Source organism: Nasonia vitripennis, chromosome 4, assembly GCF_009193385.2.
Source record: "Nasonia vitripennis strain AsymCx chromosome 4, Nvit_psr_1.1, whole genome shotgun sequence".
Taxonomy (NCBI): Eukaryota; Metazoa; Arthropoda; class Insecta; order Hymenoptera; family Pteromalidae; genus Nasonia; species Nasonia vitripennis.
Genome location: NC_045760.1, coordinates 7218074 through 7236243, shown reverse-complemented (window position 1 = coordinate 7236243; position 18170 = coordinate 7218074). Strand labels below are relative to the sequence as shown.

The window sequence follows — 18170 nt, the reverse complement described above, 5'->3', positions numbered from 1 at the left end:
GAAAGAGAGAGAGAGAGAGAGAGAGAGAGAGAGAGAGAGAGAGAGAGAGAGAGAGAGCGAGTCGCTCTGCTGCAGCCGATATAAGCGCTACTGCGCTTTTTGCATTATCTCGTTTTCGCAAAAATATGCGGACGCTAATCCGCGCGCTCGCCCTAGCTAATTCCTCTCTCTCTTTTTCCCTCTAGCCTGCAGCAGCCAGAGCGAGACGCCGGCATCAGGGCCTTCCTTTTTCTCTCTCTCTCTCTCTCACTCTCTCTCTATCTCTCGTTTGTTCGCTCGATTTTCTCATTTTTTCATTTCCCGCGAGCTACTGTTACTCGCCCTTCCTCGCGCTCTCCCTCTCGACCGGACTACACTATGCACATCTCGCACCTCAACTCCATATACTCCGCCTGCACCTCGCCTCTGTCTGTCCGTCTGTCGTCTCGCGTAATTCTCTCAGCGCGCGTCTCTCGTTACCTTGTCTCTCCCGAGTTACGCGAGTTACGTCCCGCATCGATCGCTTCTCGCGAAGAGCCAACTTACCTCCCGCTATTTTTTCCGATTTTCGGGGCCGGAATGACGCTCGAGGCGGAGATAGAAAAGCGCGATGATCGCTGGCTCGCTCGGAATCCGTCATGAGGGCGATTCCGTGTATAGATAAATTTTCGCGGACGCCGAGAGATTTTGCTTTATTTTTTTCGGCTTCCTCTCCCCGATGCAGCACCGCCATCTATACGTGCCTCTCCACGCTGCGCTGCGTGTTTTTTTTTTTGTTTCATTTCGCGAAAATAGCCCGGAGCAAGCTGGCCGCGCGTATCTTGCGCGCGTTCGATGCAATTTTGATTGGAATCGCCTGGAGGACAATTTATGAATTGATGTGTAATGTCGAGTGACCGGTCGCCTGGCTCGACTCGCTCACGAGTATGTGTACTGCAGTCAATTATAATTCGATATTCACGCGAGCGAGCAATCGCCCGCGCCCGCGCGTACGGACTATTGTAAATAATCAATTCGTAATGAGACAGTTAATTACGAGTCGCGAAATTAATTGCGCGATATCGCGGTTTCCAAGAGAGAACGCCGCGCTTATTGCTCTTTGATTCCTTCCGGCGTTGCGCATAGCGTGTAATCTACTCGATGCAGCAGATCTTTTCTATACGATGATAAGCGCTCCTAGGAATCGCGTAGAGACACTACGTGATTCACTGGATTAATCCGCTTCGCAGAAGCGAATAATGCGAGCCTTTATCGCGAAATGATTTTTTCATCCGGCGCATTATACGACCAGTACCGATTTCAACGTTCTATAATCGAGCGGCCGATGATTATAGTCGCCGGGCGGGTATTTTCGAATTCTCTTTCAACCTGGCGTAATCCTCGCCCGACGCATTATTTCGCGCTTAATGCCCGCCTACACATATAGCGTCTTTCGCCCGTTTTTTTCCTCCCGCGCCGCGAGGCGAAAAGTGATATCTGTCACTCTTTTTTCCAGCGCCTCTGCCCAAAATAAAGATATAATTTCGCCCAGGTGAAAGCCACTGGGCAGCTCCTGCATTATGCAGAACGTATATCTGCAGCGCAGCCGAGAGCGTCGCGGATTTGCCCGCGAGCCGTGCATTATACACACGCAGACCCGTGATTTTATACACAGACACACACGCTGCTATAAACCTCATACGTATGCGGAACGCGCAGTCGGACGGACACCTACGTGCACTTATTAAAGCTGGGCAGCGCGCGGATCGACTTTTTGCGAAAGAGAGTGTGTGCAGGCGCGTCGGTGAAAGGGGAGGCTGACGTTTTCGCTGGACGTGAGCGCGAAGACCGATAAGCGACGAGACCGGCTGCACTGAAGCATTCGGGGAGAGGGGAAACGGGTGCGGATCCGTATGTGTGTGTGTGTATGTGTGTTTGTGAGCTTTCGTCGCTCTTTCTCGCGACATGCCTGTCTTCGTCATTAGGGAAGAATTAAGCAGCGCGAGATACCAGAGAAGTGCATTAACTTACTTTTGAATTATGAAGAGATCGAGAGTGGAGGAGAGATTCTTCCCGCGCGCGCGGGGCTTTTTTCGATTGTACGCGATGAATATTTCCTCAGCCGTCGTCTCCGCGAGCGGCTGATTGACCGCGCTGCTCCGAGCGTTATAACGTCGATATGCGGTGAAAAAGCCCTCTGGCGCGTTTCGCGCATAATGACCATCGTGCACACACACATAAAAGAGAGAGAGAGAGAGAGAGAGAGAGAGAGAGAGAGAGAGAGAGAGAGAGAGAGAGAGAGAGAGAGAGCATATCGGAAGCGCGCGTCAGTTGTGTCGTTATGACTTCCAATTAAAATAGTTCCAAAGCGGCAGCAGTTCCAGGCGTGCACAGTTTCACCTCTCTCGTGTACAGCACGTGTATAACGGAACGCTTCGAGTGCTCACAATTATGCCGGCGCTCGCTGCGCGCGGAAATTTAGCGGAGAAAGAGCCGGAAAGCAGGTATTTTCATCTACTCGTGTATACACGCTCAGCCAGCTCGAAAAGCTGCTGTTGGCTCGCGTTTGGCAGATGATGTCCGGCGGCTCATCTCGAGTGTTGTTCCTTATACCGTAATTGGTGACGAGGCGCTTCTGTCGTTTTTATCCGAGAGAGACAGAAATAAGTGCCGACTATAGGTGGCGGATGCGTTATGCACTCTGGCGCAGCTCGATAGCTCGTTATTATATCGGCGGCCGCCGCGTCGAGAGGGAGAGAAAGAGAGAGAGAGAGAGAGAGAGAGAGAGAGAGAGAGAGAGAGAGAGAGAGCTGAGCCGGTTATTAAATCTACGTACACCCGACGATTTTTCGATATTCCATTACTGATTATAATTAAAAGGAGCGCGTTTAACCGGAGCTCGAAACTTTACTCTGGGCAAGTTTCATCAGCCGCAGTTCGACTGCGTGATATCGCGTGATATTTATATGAAAAATATCGAAATTCCGTGTATGTATAATAGTTGGCGCAACGCAAATTCATATAGACCCTATAGAACGAGCTTGCATTATCCGCGTTTAATAACCCAGCCCCCAGCTCTCCGTGAGAATGCACTTTTAGATTGGCCATTTCACGGATTACTGATTAATTAGCTCATTTTGCGCGCGCGCTCATACTCGCGGCTCTAATTTTTCCTCCCACCCGCCGTTTTACATGCGCATCCGCGCACAGCCGCCGCTGAATTTTTGTCCAGCCGAGTCTGCAGCTTTGCTCGCGGCGCGATTAGCGAAAATTGGATTTGCAATTTCCGAGCGCTCGTAAAGATCCCGTCGCGAGCGCGAGAGCGAGCGAGAGAGAGATACTCTCGTAATTCCGTATAAACGCTGTCTCGCTCTTTTCGCACGCCCCTCGCTTCCTGCTTCATCTGACCGTCTCTCTGTGTGCCCCGTGTTTCCCCCGGTTCTTTCTCTCTATCGTCGTTGCAATTACTGAAAATTGCATTTCCACTGAATTATACCGACGGGAGGAGGGCGGGGGGGGGGGTTAGGACCACCGCCAAAGTGAGAGAATCAAAGAGAGAAGGGCGAGAAAAAAAGTACGCGAGAGCGGCGAGACGGGGGAGAAGACGGGGACACGCGTGCGCGCAAAGAGACTCGCTCGCGGGGAGACAAAGGATTGCCGGGGAAAAAGAGAGAGAGAGAGAGAGAGAGAGAGAGAGAGAGAGAGAGAGAGAGAGAGAGAGAGCGGACACGAGGCGCGGGGGAGAGAAGGGAAAAACGGATAGAATTTGGAGCTAATCGAGTTATACGATGGAAACCACTGGCGGTCAGCTAACTCACCGCGCCGGGGCTTGCATTTTGCATCCCTCGCGCAACAGTCTGTCTCTGTATACGTGTATCTATATACAGATACAGTCGGCATGCGAGCCCGGGCGTAGCGTTCGTGTACGTGTGCAGCAGCGGCTGCAGTGCGCGGATCGAGTGGGCTGCAAAAGGGGCGAAATAAATAGCAACTCCGCCGCTGGATTTTGGCCTAGCCGCGCGCGCTCGCGTATCGTCGAAATCATTTCTACTTTCGATGCACATACCGCGCACGCACACCCACGCGTCGCTCCGGTCATTCGCCGCTGCTGCTCTCTGTGCTGTGTTTTTTTTCTCTCGAGTTTTTTTTGTCGCCGCGCGCTCGCTATATTCCCCCGGCCGCTACTGCGGCGCGCGACTATGCTATGGCTTCTCAAAGAGAGAGCGTCGCGCGAGAATAAAAAAATATTTCGACTTTTTTCCCGCACCGCTTTTTTCGCGAGTTTTTATAAGCGCGGGAATGCGTTTTTACAGCCGACGCCGCTGCTGTGCTGCGCGAGCCGCGAAATCAAATGAATCGTAAAGGCCCGGCTGCGCTACTGTGCTGTGCAGCTATATGCGGCCCGGACATAGCGTGAAAGGGTACTTTCGTTTGTTTATCGGCGCCGAATTAGTGAGCGAGAGAGAGAGAGAGAGAGAGAGAGAGGGGAGAGAGAGAGAGAGGCACCAGAGAACGAGCCGGAAATTACAAAAGTCCATATTGCGCGGAGAGCAGTACGCGCGCGTGTTTTAATAACCTTTCGAGGGTTAATTGATTCGAATTTCGGGTGCGAATGTGCTGCCCATCGCTCTCTCGGAATCTATATATCTCTTCGAAAACAGCTATATAATGAAGCTGCGTGTGCAGGAAAAACTGGTACATCGGATCGCGAGGGTCAAGTGCTCTTTCCGCTCGATTATCCAGTTCCGGGGCATTAGAAAACAAACGTAATTCGCCGAAAAATTCGCGACTGAAATTCACGCTCCGCGAGGCAGAATCGACGAGCTTCTGGCTGCGCGTCGCAGTTGAAGAGAGGGAGCTACCTGGAGCTGCAGCCGAAAGGGAGACGCTGCAGAAATGCAGGCTCGCAGCAGCAGCCGGAAGTTAGTCTCGCAGTTATCAAAGCTCCAGTAAAAAAGTTTACGAGTCACTCACTCACTCACTCACTGCTGGACACTGGCGCACACGGACGCGGGAAAAATCCCATCGCACGCGTGTATGTATAGGTGTGCATCGCAGCAAGGGGTAGTGGTATCGCCAGGCGAGCAAGATAGAAAGGGAGAAGGCGAAAGAAGAAAGATGAGGGAGAGAGGAAGATAGAGGCGGACGAGCTTTGATGTACGAGCTTGCACCGCGGCTATATACATATACATATACGTACGGATAGAGAGAGCGGGAGTGGGAGAGCAAGGGAGGGGAAGGCGCAGGGAGAGAGACAAAATTTTCGCCAGCAAAGGGATAAAATACGATTTTATTTGCCGCTACTACCAGCAGCGCGCGCGCAGGGAGTTGGCAGTTCCACTGCCATCTCTAGTGTCCGATCCGTCCTCGCTCTCTGTGTATGTATGTATATGCAACGCGTGTGTATGTGGGTGTGTGCGTCGAGCGCCGCTGCAGCCTCGACGACGTAATGAATAAACTTGTCTTGCTATACCCCCCGCCCGCGTGACTGCAGTCGAGGGAGAGACGGAGATACGTATACACACAAATGGATAGATAGATAGAGAGAGAGAGAGAGAGAGAGAGAGAGAGAGAGAGAGAGAGAGAGAGAGAGAGAGTGAGAGAGAAAAAGGCCAGCAGTGCACGGTCCAGTTGGAATGGAAAAAGCGACGTCCAGAGAGAGAGAGAGAGAGAGAGAGAGAGAGAGAGAGAGAGAGAGATGGCTGCTGCGCGGAAAATATATTTTAAGCGCGTTGTCCATCTCCCTCGTCTGTGAGCGGGAATTTGCCGGCGGCGGGGAACGAAAAAAGCAGCAGGATATGGAATTATTGTTGAACAAAGGCTGCGGTACTCTGGTGCTTCTAAGTACGCGATTTTTCGGAAACAATTCTTTTTTTTCGCCACCACTAACCCGCGCGCGGGATCCTTTATTGGATCAGGACTTTTCGCTCGACGAATTTGTAATCGAGTTCTCGGCTGTTTCAATTCGCAGAGCGCGCGAGAGGAAGTTTGAGCTCGCGGGGCTAAGTGGATGATGCCATTAGGTATTGTACGTACGAGCTGGCTCCGATAATTAGCCCTTCTCTGAAATTAGCTGGATATCGAGGTATCGCTTTATTTCTGAGATTTCGGAAGAACGAAAGCTCCACGACGAGTGGATTACTGCCGCGTGGGTGGGGGCAACTGACCGTAAGTTCACAGTCCTTAGCTCGGGCAAACGTCCGTGAACGACGAGAGTATAGGAAAACAAAAACAAAGCGGCTGCGCAACGAAAAAAAGCGCGAGCGTATACGCAGCTGAAGTGTCCGCGCTCGGACAACCAGTGCATGTGTGTGTGTGTGTGGTGTGTGTGCGGATATGCAGGAAAAACAGAATCGGTCGCGCATGCGCCTTTTTCCGCCTCGTACATAACTCCATCTCTGTTTTTTCAACTCCATCTCTGTCTCCCTCCAATACACGCCAGCCCCTGCTGCATCTAGCTCTCGCTCTTTTAGCCGCGGCGCGTCCTCTCTTCCTTTATCTAATATACGCAAACGACGGCGAGATTTATCTGCCGATGTACAGAGAGAGAGAGAGAGAGAGAGAGGGGGATGCGAGGGATCGAAAAAAGAGAGTTCGCTCGTGTGCGTGCGGAGCGGCGTACGCGAGAGAGGCGGTCGCGAACCCGCCGCTGGCTGGTATCCCACCCCCAGCCACCCTCTGCTCACGGACACAAACACTCGAGCTGCGCCGTATACGTATACACACGAGTGCAGCGCTGCACATGCAGACACACACACGGACTCGGCTCCCCGGCTAGCAGTACTTTTGAAAGCAGGGAGGAAAGCTGCGTGTCCAGCAGGAGCGAGGGAGTCTGAGCGTGCGGGAGAAGGACGGAGATGCAGGATTGAAAAAGGGAGGGAGGTCTTCAATCCGTTCCTCTCGACTGCTGCCGCTGCCGCTGCAGGGTAGAGCGAGGGCGAAAGAGCGAGACAGAGAGAACAGCGTGACGAACGTCCGAGCGAAGATAGGACAGAGAGAGAGAGAGAGAGAGAGAGAGAGAGAGAGACGGGGCTGGCGAGTGCACTTGAAGTGGGGGTAGGAAACGATAGAGGGAGAGAGAGAAAGAGGAAAAGAGAGAAAGGGATGAAATTGTCCGTAGTGCGTCGAACGAGGACGGGATGCTGCTGCTGCTGACCAAAAAAAGGGAAGTAAGAGAGAGAGAGAGGGACGAGCGCGCTTCAATTCATTGATCGGCCGACGCCGACGCCGCCGCGCGGTCCGAGCTGCAGCAACGGTGTGCGACGCGAGAAAAAAACGCCGGGCGTTACAGAAAATTTCGCTTCGAAGGAATCCTGCGCGAGAAAACTGAGACTAGGCTGATAGCTGTAATACGCCTATCGTCAAAGGAGGTTTTTGGAAACCTCGGCGGCCATTTTCACCACGACATATTTGTTCAATTATACCTGCGAGCATCCTTTGAAATTCCGTGAGAAAGACCGAACTCGAAGAGTCTCGCGCGACTTTTTGAAATTTGCTCAAGAAAACCCGAAAAACGTCTCAGTAGACGCGGGGACGGACAAGCCGTTGCGCGGCCGCGTGCTTTTTCCCCCGTGCAGCATATCCCAAAAGAGCTGAGGGTCCATATCGAAAGAAAGGAAGAATGAAAGGAAGAAATCCTGTTTTCGCAAAAGAGGTAAGAAATCCGAGACGAAGCAAGAACTCGGGCAGGTGATCGATCTCGCAGCTGCGCGGCAGGTCGAGAGACCGCAGGCAACAAAGGCTTGAACTCGTAAGAAAAGTCGCGAGCCGCATCCTTTTTTCCATTTTCTTTGCATTCGGCGCTTCCACTCGAATGTATAGTATACGTATGCGTGTATGCATATGCGAGGAAAGGTCTCGCCCGATGAATCGGGACATCTGTATTTTTGGAAAAAGCCCCTGTCCCCGGGCTTGCATTTCCTGGAACGAATGCAGAAAGGGGTTATACCACTTGCAAGATGCAAAGCAGCAGCAGCAGCAGTCGTTTTCTGCACCCCTTTCGGCCTCGCTCCTTTGTAATCACGGCGAGCTGCGGCTCGAGTCCGTCTATAATGCGCTTTTGAATATGCATCTGTCCCTTAATGGCGAGAGAAATCGCGAGTGTACGCGACATCGACGACTCTTCCGTTCTTTGGCCTCCTTCTCTCTCTCTCTCTCTCTCTCTCTCTCTCTCTCTCTCTCTCTCTCTCTCTCTCTCTCGCCGAGCTTCTTCTTCGAGCTCAAAGAACCCTCACTCGAAAACCTTTCGAACCGCGCAGAGCGACTTCTTTGTGGCTCTCTCGTATATTATACCCGATACCTCGTCGCGATGAGAAACGAGTCAAAGGAGATGCATATAAGAATCGATCGGGGATTAATATTCAAGGTACGCTCCGCGATGCTACTGCTGCTTCCTGCTCTTTGATACACTTTGATTTACGGCGTATAAGCGGGTGGAATGTTGCGTTCGGATTTTGTTTACGTTTATCAATGACGCGCGCGAGTGCGTATACCTGTATCATGGTCACGAATTTATTTATGAATCACAGCCAGATCGGCCAGACGAGTTTTAATTCGCGATATATTAAAGCGCGAATGTCGCAATGAGAGGAAAATTTGAATATATCAACTTGAATAATGCAGCCGTTATCGATTAATCGCGGCGAACCGTGCGCTAATTGAGTAGGTCAGTTACCTTTTATATGACGCCAGAAACTCGGGATTTTTGTGTTATCGCATGTTTGATAATTACAGAGTACATTAACGCGATGAAATTCATTCGACTCGCTGATCTTCGCTGAAAAATTCGGAAAACTCGCAAAAGAAAAGGTGTTCGTTGTCGCGTGCCTCGGCAGATGCTATACGCAGCGGCGGGGAGAAACCAGAATACAACACCGTCGGAAACGAAGGGCCATCGGGCAGTATAATGCACACAAGGAGTCGACGCTACTCTCCCCGCCGGCGTGCGTATAATAACGCGGCACACCTTTTTGCACCGCGCGGCGCGTTTTGCGCGACGAGCATGTGCGCGCGCTCTCGAGTGTGTGTACTTTACGGATCGAGCTGCGCGCGGGATGTGTGTGCGTATATGCATACAGGGGGCGAAAAAATTTGGAAGGTTTTTGTCTATCGGATTGGCCCAGTTGACAGACGCTTGATTTATTAGCGGATTTATCGCTGCAGATTTATGGCTGCGAGCGCTTGGCCGACAATGTTTCGCGTTCGAAGGAGTATAGCCGACGTTTTTCCTCCTCTTGTTTTATTATTGCTTTGTTTCAATGTATTTTGTTTATTGATACCACCGCGTATACACGTACACGCGTTTATTTCAGCCGGTTCTAATTGGAAGCATTTGGTGTGCGCGAGAGACGTCCAAATAAATATTTCACCTGTGTATTAGCCGAGGTAATAAATAGTATTATATTTCTCGGCGAACAAATGCAGAAAATATTTGAATATTTATAACGCCGATTTAAATAGCGAGCTCCATTAAAATTCAACGGAAAGGAGAGAGAGAGAGAGAGAGAGAGAGAGAGAGAGAGAGAGAGAAACGATTTTATATACATTCAAATCTTCATCTAGAAATACATGATCGCACACATTTATATCCGATAGCGCGGACGGAAATTTTTGTACATCGATTAATTAGACGCGCCGGATCGGACAAAGGCCACGAGAGTCACGAAAGGAAGGCCAGATCGCAAATTAGTCTTCTCCCATCGCGCACTCAAGAAAAATGAAAAGCCCGGTTTAAGGCATACCCGCACACACTTGCGCAGAGCCGGAGGAGAAAAGGGGTGAGATAAAGGGAAAGAGTAAACGCGCAGCCCGAGAAAACGACCAAGTATAAAAAAGAGAGGGTGGGAGGGAGAGCTGCGCGGAGAAGTGGAAGGAGAGGCCGGCAAAGACAAGAGAGACGGTCCAGGCTCTCGCGCTTTCATTAGCATCTCCACTCGGAAGATTAGCGCTTTGGCCGGTGGTAGTATACGTGTATACACAGCCGTGTAGAAGCATGTGCACGTCGAGGGAGAGAAGCGGCAGACTTAGGTTTCACCAGCTTTGAGAATATATTCACTCGCTTCTTTCAAGGCACATCAGACTGCATCGGCGGAAGAGAGAGGAAGACTCGCGGAAGGATTAATTTCGAGCACATTTTAACCGCCGGAATTAAACGAGAAGCTGAAGAAAAAGAACGCGCGCGACACAATGCCATAGGAAGGGTCAATATAACGCGCGCGAGGCTTTTGACCCGCGATGACGAAAAAAAAAGAGGCGTCATCGGACGATGATCGCGCGCGGCGAATTCAGTTTTCCGCGATTTCGAGCGCAAGTGAGGCCAATTTTGCGCGGCAACTCGTGCAACTTGTGCCGCGCGGCCATTGTCGACGATGATCAAAGGCATCGGGCTAAAAGCGCATGACGCGCGCCTAACGCCGCCGCCGCGTGCATGCATGTGCGATGTTTGTTTTTACCTTCTCCGCGCGTTATATGCTCCTTCTCCACACATACGTGTATATATCCATAGGAATGATGCGGCGATCGCGAAGTTGATTTTTTAGTCGTTCGATCGCGATGGAATTACATGGGAGCCGGGTCGAGAGAATTTTCCCGCCAAAATTTTCGGGATACCTGAATAAAATCTCCATTTCGTCGTAAACGGATGCACGGCGCGATAAATTAAACGGAGCGAAGGAACGACAATGCAATAATATATATTCAACCCAAGCGGTTTTCCCGGCCCCTTTTCCTGCATCGCGCATCGGGCACGAAAGACGCTCCGCACGACCTTGCCCCGCACGGGATGAAAAGTGGCGGCAAAACCACTGTGTATACGCCTCGGTGACGATATGCGGAGGCACGCATGCGCGCGATGCGTTCGATCGCAGGCGATAAATCTGCGATTTTCAATGTCGCCGGCGCGAGGGGAGAGAAGACGCATCCGAGACTGTGTGTTGACTGACTGAGGGTGAGCGGCGTCGGGGGGCGATGCCAGCAAGGTATATGTATACACCTATATACGCGCGAGGAGAGCTCAGCGCGCGCTTGCACACCTATATAAGTCCCCGAAAGCGAAGGGGGAGAAAAGAGAGCGACGACTGACTGCAGCGGCGGCGGTGGCGGCTTCGTCGGGGGCTCTACGTCACTGCGGGCGCGTGCAGCTGCCCGGTCTCCACGTCACACACGCATACGCACTTTTTCTTTGTCTCAAAAGGACCCTTCGATTCGCTACCGCGCATGCACATCACACACACACATACGGGGCTGTACTCGGGCTGCTTTTTCTCGAGCGGGGGGCCCAAGCGCGCGCGTCTGGCAGATGTTTCGTCGTGACGTTTCGTACGCGGGCCACGAGATATACTTACGTGCTTATAATGTATATAGTATATGCGGCTCATACGCGCTCTATAATGCACAAGACGGTATGGGAGTACAGAGGCCGCGTCGCCGGACAGTATTAGCGCGTTTGTCTTTTAATGCGCGTTATGCATCGGGGAGCTCTCGCCGATTGGAGGATTACGCGCTGAGATACGCGCGAGCGACACGGGCATTTGACTTGGAAATTTATACGCGCGCGCCGTAGTCCGCTTCGGCTGTAATAGCGTGATTTAGGAGCGCGCTCTGTTTACGTTTACATTCTAGCCGGTATTTGCATGCCAATCTAGTTTTCAGAAATTGCTCCGATGGTCAATGACGAATTTTCGTATATAATACCACACAGATGTTTTTCTCAAATTCATCAGAATCTCTTGCGCGGGCACATCAGCGCGGTGCAATTCCTCTGCGCACGTCGTCGCTCGTCGCTCGTAATTGAGCATCAACGGCGACGTCCTTGCAAGCCGAACGAGAATGACATAAGTGAGGAGGAGGACGACGACGTGAGTGTATAGTAGTAGTAGTAGTAGCACGGGGACATTACGCAGAGTGAGCTAGAGAGAGAGAGAGAGAGAGAGAGAGAGAGAGAGAGAGAGAGAGAGAGAGAGGAGTGTCTCTGCGATGTAGCGGCTCGTGTATCTTCAGATGCCGCCCTCTGCTGTTGGATAGCGCGCGCGTCGAGCGATAAAGAGCAATTTAACGGTCTTGCTCCTGATAGGAAAAACGCCTACCAGAATAGACGGCAAACTATGCGCTCTACGCAGCCTCGAGTCGGCTCCGATGTGGGCCGAGAAACTTCTGTTGTTTTTCACCTATGCCCATTAAGTTTCCAAAACAAAAAATCATAACGGTCGACGCATTTTTTCCGCAATTCACAACCATCTACGAGCTTATTCCTAGAGAGCGGGGTGCGCTGAGGGCCGTACCTCCTCACTCGCGCCCTTTACGTAATTCTAACCGGTATACATGCACAGCGGCAGCAGCTCGGGAACTCGCGTATACATATATCGGCTCCGCCGGCAATTATCCCTACTTCCGCGTACTTGGCCACGCTGTGTGGAAGTTGCGTGCAACGCGTGTTTACGTATATATAGTTATACACCCGCACGGCAGCTCGACCGACTTCGTTACTCGAGGACACAACGGAATGTCGAGTGGCGCGCGCCGTTGCCATTCTTTAATTTCTCACTTGCCTGAAAGAGAGAGAGAGAGAGAGAGAGAGAGAGAGAGAGAGAGAGAGAGAGAGAGAGAGAGAACGAACCAAGACTTTTCAGAGGCAAACATTTGTTTTTTATTATTATTTTCAAGCGCCCCGCGTAACTCTCTCGCTCGTTTCTTGCCAGCGCGTTTTTTTTAGTCTAATTAAATTGTCCGTGCGGCGGTAAGAGCTGTGCGAGTGTCGTTGTTTCCAAGGCGGAGGAAATTTGCGCAAAGTGACAATTATATCGCGAAGGTGGAAAGCCTGATAATTAAAGAGAGCCGCGAACTTGCTTTCCGCGAAGGCGCCCGAGTAAACTTGCATTGTATACATGTTGTGTGTAAACACGGTTTTAAGTAATCAGGTTTGTTAGCGAAAGCGCTTGGCGCTGGTAGGGCTTTGCTTTGAATTTTTTTTCTTTCGAGAAAAAACTACACAGTTTTATACATACAAAATTTCTCTGCATACGCGCAGCAGAAGGCGCGACAGAAAAAGCGAGTGGCGCAGAAGAAAACGTTCGGCAACAGTGTAAAAGTATAGTTCGAGTGGGTTGTATTATAATCCAGTCGTATATTCACCCCCAGCGCAGGAAACAACAGCCGGAGTAGACTGCCTACAACGGAATGCATCCGCGCCGTGTACAGGAGGGTTAACCAAGCCACAAGGCCCCATCATCATCGTCGTCGTCATCAAGACAGCCGAGACCTTAACAGCCATCGCGTCGTCGTCACACCTGACGTCACATACTCGTTACGCGGGGGGCAGATGGGCCCCCTCTGAAGCGTGACACGCTCTCTCTCTCCCTATCTCTCTCTCTCTCTCTCTCTCTCTCTCTCTCTCTCTCTCTCTCGGCGAAAAATTAAGAGCGCGCGCGCGCGTTTACCTGGCGTCTCTCTCCTTCCCCTCCCCTCTTCTCTCTCTCTCTCTCTCTCTCTCTCTCTCTCTCTCTCTCTCTCTCTCTCTCTCTCTCTCTTGTTCTCGCACCCCTGTGCAGCAGAGCCTTCTGTGTGCAAGGCGAAGGTAAAATAAATTGAATGAGGGACGATATAGGAGGGGGAAAGCGACGCGTGCGCTCGTTCTTTTACTTGGCAGCTGCTCAGGTAGCGAGCGCTCGCGCCAAGCTACTTCGCCATTAGAGGATAAACTATCGAGGGGTCCTATATACCTATATACGCGCTCTTGTGTGTACTGGCGGGCTCCCTCTGTCTCTTTCTCACTCCCCTTATGCCGGCCGCACAGCCTTTCTCTTTCGCGCTTTTTGCTCGAGCGTACATAACTCTGTAATCTTTCATTTCTCTCTTTTTATGCGCGCCGAACGATGATGCGACCCCCCCCCCCCTCGCGGCCGCGTATTAGGCCCTTGCTCTCGTTCGGCTGCGTGCGCGTGTCTTTTTTGCGTCGCCGCGAGGATGATTCTAGACTCGCTATGGGCTCTAATCCGCGGTCCCGTTAAGCAGCTGTTGATACTCATTTCAACTCGAGGAATTTCACGTTCGCGAAATCGTTGTTTTCGTACCCTTCTCTTTCCCTCTGTTCCAAGTCTCGACGCGGGAGCCGTCACTCACGCTTTTGAAACAACATACGGCACTGCTGGCACGTGGACGAGAATAATGCAAAACAACGAGGAACCGAACTATACTTGGCAATTACACAAGAGCATAATACCCGGCCCTTGTGCCCCAGACGCGATTACAATACGAGCGCGATTGTTTCCGCGGTGATCGAGTATTCTCGCTCTCCGCGACTCTCTTATGCAACTTCTGACTTTTCAGAGTGTTCACGTCCGTACGCGGTATATATACATCTATTCTCGAGCTCGAAAGGTTAGCAAACGGAAAATCCGGCAAAAAGTCGAATTATGCAAACGCTCATCGATCCGCCGTGCACTCGTGTTCGTATATCCGGGTTTTTCGCTTTGTTTATTTATACAATGCGAACGCCGAAATTCCGTTCATCCTCCGCACACAAAACGCCCCGGTGAGAACGATGCCGACTAATTGGACCGTTTGCCGTTCGGCGCATTGACCATTGTCCGAGTGCAGTAAGACGTCTTCCGAGAGAAAAGCAGCTACAAGGTGTTAAACGCGTCTTAAAGAGAGTATAAGCCGAAACCGTCGGACAAATTGTCCGGTCGGTCCGTCGTTAAAACCAGCGGGAAATTTCCGCCTCCGGAAAAATACACGGGGCGTGAGCGGGGGCGGTTTGTATCGGGATCCCATTGTGCTGGAGGGACTTTCTCGTGCAGCCAGAGGTGACATAAGAAGGAAATTGACTTTTAAACTCGGATCTTCTTTTTTTTGTGAAAGAGAGAACGCCGCTGTGCGGGTAAACGCTTGTTGTGGATAATAATGGAGATGATTGTTGTGAAAGTTCCAGTTTGATCTTTTCAGCTTATTCCCAAAATTGCGGCATTCGTGCTCTTCGCGGAAGTGGCTCATTTGTATGCAAAAACTCGAAAGTAGGTGCATTAAAATATGCATTCGGAGAGGCTGCGGTTATTAAGCTACTACTATTTTAAAAACAAAGCGAAACGCTCAATCAGCGAAATTTTCCGCTTCCCGTTTCCGTTATCTTTTCGAGCGATATATAAGCATTCCAGTTCGCGTCGAAAATACAACTCTCGATCCGTCGTCCTAATGGCATCGAGAGCCTTAATCGAAGCGACGTGACTCGCTCCGCAATCGTATACTCGGCACACAGCGAATCGGAAGCGGCGCTCGTGTATACGATTTTAAAGAAAACGGTATTATCCGGCCATATGTCGGGGGGCAAAAAACGCGCGCATATCGAACGGTGTCGATGAACGTCAAGCTTATAGAGCCCGGCACGCGCGCGCCCGCCCGAAAAAAGAGCTTAAAAATAAGAAGGGGAGGAGCAGAAACGATGTTTTTTCTCTCTTCTTTACGCTGACTAATTTGTCGGCTCTCGATACCGCTAGATATATCCGGTCCTTCAATAGACCGCTCACCCCTAACGTGTACGGCAGATTAGAGTATTAGTGGCCCGTTGGCAAGCTGCGCGCTTCTTCATCTTCGAGCATCATAGTAGCCCAGAGCGCGAAATAAAGGCGGGCTGCACGCCTTGTAGAAAACACGAGTATAATGTACAAGCCGCGCACACATAACATATGCTAGACGCGCGGGCACGCGCATCTCGATGCGTTATTATCGGCGCCTCTCCTCGATTTCTTCTCGTATATACGAAAGAATTCTCCCCATTTTCCTCTCGCGCTAATGTTTCCGGGCACGCGCGCTCGCGTGGGCGAAGGCAGGCCATCTGCTGCGGTTTTTCCTTCCTTTATTGTGTGTGTGTGTGTGTGTGTGTGTTTGTGCGCGCACGACCTTTTAAAGCGCCGCCGCCGCCGCTGTAGCGCGCACCTTGAGACCTGACTACTGTGGGCCAAGGACCCTCGCTCGTGTAGGCCCTTTAAAAATCAACCCATACTGCTGCAGACACTCGGCACTTTCTTGGGCCCGCGACGCCTTCTGCACTTTGAATGGCTCTAGTCTGTCTGGCTGTGCGCTGATCGCACGTCCCGGTGCTTTTCTTATTATACCGCGGGCAGGGGTGCGGGACACCCGATACGCTGAATGAAGGCTACTGTGCACGCATGTTGGTGAATCGAGAAATCTCGGCTGTGTGTGTGTGTGTACACGCGTGTGGAGAAGATGATATTGGTCCCGGTTTTATTGCCTTGGCTTTTATTGTCGCGCGTTCTTTTCAAGACTTTTTTTCCTCGATGTCGCTGTTGTTGTTGCCACATTGTGCGCGCGCGCGGATCGGCTTATATTGTGATCGAGGGCGGCCTCTAATTTGGAGGTATATAAAAAAGTTTCTGGCTCATTGGTACTTTCTTCAGTAGCCGCGCGACAAGTGCCTACGACGACGACTCAATCGGCAAGGGCTAATCGGATACGAGTGTAAACATCAAATTTTTTTCCTCTACAATACATGCAAAGTCGAGAGTTTCGACGGAAAAAGTCGCGATTAAAATACACAAACACGCGTCGAGCACCAATACTCTCGTCGTCGTATAATAAAAGCCCTGGCGTACGGAGAGGAGAGAGATACTGAAAAATAATCCCCGTACTCATCGTCATTAATTCCCTTGCCTCTCTCTTCTCCCCGTTCATCGAGCGCACGCTCGATTTCTTTGCATAAAGACAAACGATGCTGTAGCAGCAGCAGCAGTCGGCAGAAACAGACGAATCATCGAGCAACAGCCCGAAAGCGCTCCCCGAAAAGGGGAAGAAGGGACCGCCGCTGCCGCGAGAGCGCATCGTGGCGCGCGTCCTTCGCGCGCGGGCGTGTGTGTGTGTGCATCGACTGCGGGAAATTAAAAAAAAGTGCAATTCCAGATGGTGCATCGCCAAGCATTTCTGACCCGTATCCCTTGTAATTCTCGGCTCCGCTTTGTCTTATCCGCCTACACACACATACAGAGAGCGGGATACAGAGGGTGCATCGCGTCGCTTTAGCTGCAGGCACATCGCGTGCACTTTCCTCTGTGTGTATGCAAAAAGCGACGACGTCTACGTCGGCGGCTGACTCGAAGACGCGTACGCTGATGCTGCTGACGAGCGCAGAGAGAGAGAGAGAGAGATAGAGAGAGAGAGAGAGAGAGAGAGAGAGAGAGAGAGAGAGAGAAAGTCATAGCTTTTGTGAATAACCGCGCGCGCGAGCGAGGGGAGGGATAGAGCGCCCTGACAGTGAGACTTTTATTAGCGAAGGAATCAGCAAGCATGATTATGTACCTTAGAGCGACGACGAGCATTGTCTTTCTCTCTCTCTCTCTCTCTCTCTCTCTCTCTCTCTCTCTCTCTCTCTCTCTCTCTTTCCTCCCCTCTTTCGGCTCTATGCACCACAGCTGCGCGCGCGCGCTCTGCATTATACGCTCGCGTGTGTTTATATATCTGTATATGTATATAGCCAGGATATCAGTTCTCAGCAGCTACGACGGCGACGCGCGCGATTTAATGCATGCTTCGATTCCTTTTTCACCGGTTTTTTTTTCGCTTCTTCGAGCCCTTTCTCGCTCCATTCTACTTCGCGGTTCGCGGCGGTCGGCCTCGTCTTTTTTTCCCCGCCGCCGACTCGTCCGCGGATTTCGCTGCGCTTTCTTTCTTTCCCCGCAATTTCCGCGCAGAGAAAATGTGTGTCGTCATCGTCGCGGAGTCGCGCAGTAGCGGCTGCATTGTCGCGCGCAACGCGAGTGGTAACGTTTTTTATGCAGCGTTCGCCGGGTTTATTGAATGCTCGATGGATTCCTTTTGTAGCTCGCGGGTTCTTGGCGGGTTTTCTGAATGCGCTGAATTTGAGCTTTTTCTCTCGTCGGCTGTGACTGTATACGCGTATACGATATGGCTTTTGTGTGTAGATATGATGTACATGTATATATACTAATACGTCGTGTACTTACGGTGAGCGCAGTCGTGGCGGTGTGTAAGATGCAAGTCCCTGCAACAGAAACGGAAATTTGCCCTTTAGTCACGGCTGCTTTTGTATTTTCCTCTGCTGCAGCTTGCTGCAAATTTGTTATCACCGCTTGCAGCTCTCTGCGCTGTATATACGGGGACCGCCGCAACGTTCACGGAGGGAGGATTTTGAAAGAGAGCTACAAAAATGTTTTGACTCGATTGAAATTCTCGCGCGCAACGCAGCT

The 18170-nt window shown here is 51.2% G+C and overlaps 1 protein-coding gene across 7 annotated transcripts in view; it reads right to left on the bottom strand.

The window, feature by feature from the left end:
- pros (homeobox protein prospero) overlaps nucleotides 1-18170 on the bottom strand; it is a 110432-nt gene that overhangs the window by 58670 nt on the left and 33592 nt on the right. For all 7 annotated transcript variants that reach the window (XM_016984799.3, XM_016984808.3, XM_016984805.3 and 4 more), the window contains exon 3: nucleotides 17928-17965. The gene's annotated coding sequence lies outside the window, so the exon portion shown is untranslated. The remainder of the gene's footprint in view (nucleotides 1-17927; nucleotides 17966-18170) is intronic.